Below are 3,898 nucleotides of genomic sequence, written 5' to 3'. Positions count from 1 at the left end.
GAGGAATTGGAGAAAGTCCTCCAAGACTCTGGTGCAGTAAGAGGGCATGGAAGGTGGCTCCACTGTGTGTGAACGCATCGGCTCAAACCAGCACTGCTTCTTCCCAGAGGTCTTCTGTCATCATCCTGTACCTGAATACACAAACTGCTATTATTGTTCACAGGCAGGCAGCCTAATTCTGTTCCATCCAAATCAAAGGAGTGAAAGTCAAATCGCACCAAGAAAATAAAGGCCAAAACTAACAGAGGGAAGGATGTTTCATTTACCATGGTGGCATGCCAAAACGCAAAGAGAAATGATGCTAAGAAACAAGGATGAGGTAATATTAATTCAGTATAATGTAAGCTGCATTTTTCAGCTTGTTTTTCACTCTGTTACTGACAGACATATTCTTCCAAGAAAGTTTAAGTAATCCAAGGATACTATACCAGTAACCACACTTTCTACCAATTCAGAATTTATCTTAACAAGAAAAAGAACCTTTAAATGAAGTCATCATATAAATTTCCTTCCTAGTAATTTTTGTGATTACCTGCAAAAAGCACATACCAGAGAAGCACCATATAATTCTTAACCCTGAAATTTTTTGAATGTAGAAAAACTACTGAATAAGCTTGCTTTTCTTGGCTTCAAATTCAGTTACTAAGTCAGCTTGCTTTTGGTCTTAGCAATATTTTTAATTCATGCAATTTGACCTGAAAGCTATGACATAAAATGAAAGAAAATCTCCTAAGAAGTATTTATAAGATTTATTTTCCTGATTTTTTTTTTTCATATTTATGGAGAAACACTTTTCTAAACTACCCTAATTTTGCTTCTGTAGGTACTCATTAAACTTGATGTCTACAGCGATTCTAACTTGAAGTCTTCCTGTCCATTAGTTGTTTTTTTAATGGGAAAATTGTTTTTAAAATGTTCTGATTGAACTGTATGTAACAACAGTAGATCTGTGAGAACACTTGGGTTTTGTGGTTTTTTTCAGTGCCTCTTCCACTATTACAATATTCTTTTAGCCCATTGGGTGTGATGCATGAGGAAGCTCCAGGTTCCTGTTTCACTTTGAAATCTATTTCTTCTCCATTTCCCTTCCTCCTCTCCCCAGTTTTCCATGCATCACTTTTTCTTCCCTCAGTCATAGCAAAACTGCCTTTGTGTGTAATAATTTCCCAACCATATTTCTCCATTTTACAAGGAAAAGTAGAGCACTGATTCCAAGTTTGGACACCTGGTAAAGTGATGTACTAGACCTCAGGACCTTTCTGTTATTCATGTGCTTTCCCTGTCTTGTGGAGGAAGTCACCATTACAGATAAGCTTAAGATTTTTATCTTGACTGGCCACTGGAGCCTTTCTTGCATTGTGCTGCATTTTTTTTCCCACAAAGGGTAACTTATTTCCAAACATCAAACCTTTATATAAAGCATATATTTGATTTCAGCATATTATTATTTGGCTTTGGTCCAAAATGCATGCCCGCCTTTCAGTGTTTTCCTCCAAACAGTGTCTTAAACCTTGAAGGAATAGTGTCAGACCTGAAACTGTATAAGAATATAGGTGAGACAAGTTTAATAGGGAAATGAAATATATCTCAATGGACAACTGAAGAAAATCCAGCTAATCTTGGGAATACATAGGGCCTACTTCCCGCCCTGTGAACCACATCTTTGCCTATCCAGACACTAATTTTCTCCATTTCTTGCTTCCTTAAAGGCCTGTTTGGCAAAAAGTATTCTGGGTCTCCCGAGAGCCTGCAGTCTGTTGTCTCCAGCATACTCTCAGACCCTGTTTATCTTTCAGCAATTGCAGTCTTGAACGCAAACAACTGCAAAGACAACAGATCTCGCCAGACTTCAGTTTTAATAGATATTTTTAGATACATGTCCATTCTGAAAACTATCAAGTATATCGAAATCCTCAAAGACTATCTCGCACATCTCATCAAGTAGCGAGACAAGCATTTGTAGGTCTAGCCTAGGACTTCAGGATCATCCACAGAGGTAAGAGGATTGGTCTTTGCCTCTTTGGTAGCAGTGCTGTTCTAAGAACTGTGAGAAAGAGTTGTTATCTAATGCAATCACACACCCTCTGGGAAATAGTTTGAAACTGCAGATTCATTTCCTATAAGCCATTATACAGCCATCAGCTGTTGCTGGCTGGACCTTTCCCTCCACAGTACACTTGTGAACCTCAAATAGTTTACAGAATCACAGAATCATCTAGGTTGGAAAAGACCTTGAAGATCATCCAGTCCAATCATTAACCTATCACTGACTGTTCTCAACTACACCATATCCCTCAGCGCTATGTCAACCTGACTCTTAAACACCTCCAGGGATGGGGACTCCACCACTGTCCAACACCTAACAACCCGTTCTGTAAAGAAATGCTTCCTAATATCTAGTCTAAACCTTCCCTGGCACAACTTGAGGCCATTCCCTCTTGTCCTATTGCTTGTTACTTGGTTAAAGAGACTCATCCCCAGCTCTCTGCACCCTCCTTTCAGGGAGCTGTAGAGGGCGATGAGGTCTCCCCTCAGCCTCCTCTTCTCCAGACTAAACACCCCCAGTTCCCTCAGCCACTCCTTGTAAGACATGTGCTCCAGTCGAGTAAAGTTTAAATATCTTGCTGTGGTCCTGCAGATACTGCTTGTTTATTGATCATAACACAGATTACTAAACATTATGAAAATTTAGTTTCTGCCCCAAAAGAGTTTACTGTATCTTTTGTCTGTTACTTATATCTACTACATAGGCAACATAAGTGCTGAGTTGGCAGCTAGGATTTGTTCCATGGCTGACGCTGCTCTATGTTACTCTCAGAGAAAAAGTATACTCCTGATCTTTGAGTTTTTCATAACTGACTTGCAAGTCTCCTCAGTTTTTCTGCTGATGGGCAGAAGCACTGAATTTTTTCACAGAGAACTGCTGCTCATTGGCTTAGTGTGGGTAAATTTAAAGTTACAGCTGAAATAACGGTTTCGAATCCGCTCACAACTTCTGCGATGTAGGACAAGAGTTCAAACATTGAGCATGATTTTCCAGAATCTTTTGAGACAGATTATGAAAGTTTGGCATATACTTCAGGAGGAAGTGCTTTTATACTGGCTTTAGCCTTGGGTAAGTGATCTGACCTTCTTGGACCTCAGTGAATCCATACAGAAAAGTGAGTGAAAAGTAGCATCTTGCTGAAAAGAAGCTACTGGAAGCCTGTTGAGTTTCCAATTAGGAATAAACTCTCCGATGATAAATTTCTACTGCCATCACACAAGCATCCCTGCCACGCTGCAAACTTGCTACCAACCCATACCTGCCGCAAGACTTGTACTGACCCTCCGCATTTTTTCACCCATTTTTAACACCAAATACTGAAATTCACATAGAAATTGTTCAATTATGTAAAGGCTGTGAGATGCAGAAACGATAGAAAGTTTAATACAAGGTCCCACTGTCTCGCGTAGCAGCAGAAATCCTGTCCAACTCACGTGCTGACCTTCAGTCCCAAGATAACCTCAGATAGGAAGTAATGTAAACAGAGGGAAGCAATCGCCCCCTTTAATCTTTGCTCCCCTTTCTTTCGCAAAAGGATTCACAGCGATGTGACTACGGGGCGGAGAGTAAAGCCGTGCCAAGAGAGGAGCACTAAGCACTTGTCAGAAGCAGGACACGTTTCCCTGACTGCCCTCTGAGGCGTACCCGCCCTCGGCCCGGACAGCCCGCTGCCCTGGGAGGGCGGCCATCGAAGGAGATGTATGTTTAAACCACCGCCTGACCAAAAGTTTTCCCTCGCAAAGGCAAAGCGCTGCGAGCCAACAGTGCGAGATGGCGGCGGGCGGCCGCCATTTTCCCCCCCTCAGACCGCCGCGCCCCGCCCCGCCCGGCCCGGCCCGGCCCAGCCCGGCT

The sequence above is a fragment of the Athene cunicularia genome (genome assembly GCF_003259725.1).
Source record: "Athene cunicularia isolate RWA chromosome 1 unlocalized genomic scaffold, athCun1 chr1_part1, whole genome shotgun sequence".
NCBI classification, from domain to species: Eukaryota; Metazoa; Chordata; class Aves; order Strigiformes; family Strigidae; genus Athene; species Athene cunicularia.
This window is presented reverse-complemented; position numbering follows the sequence as displayed.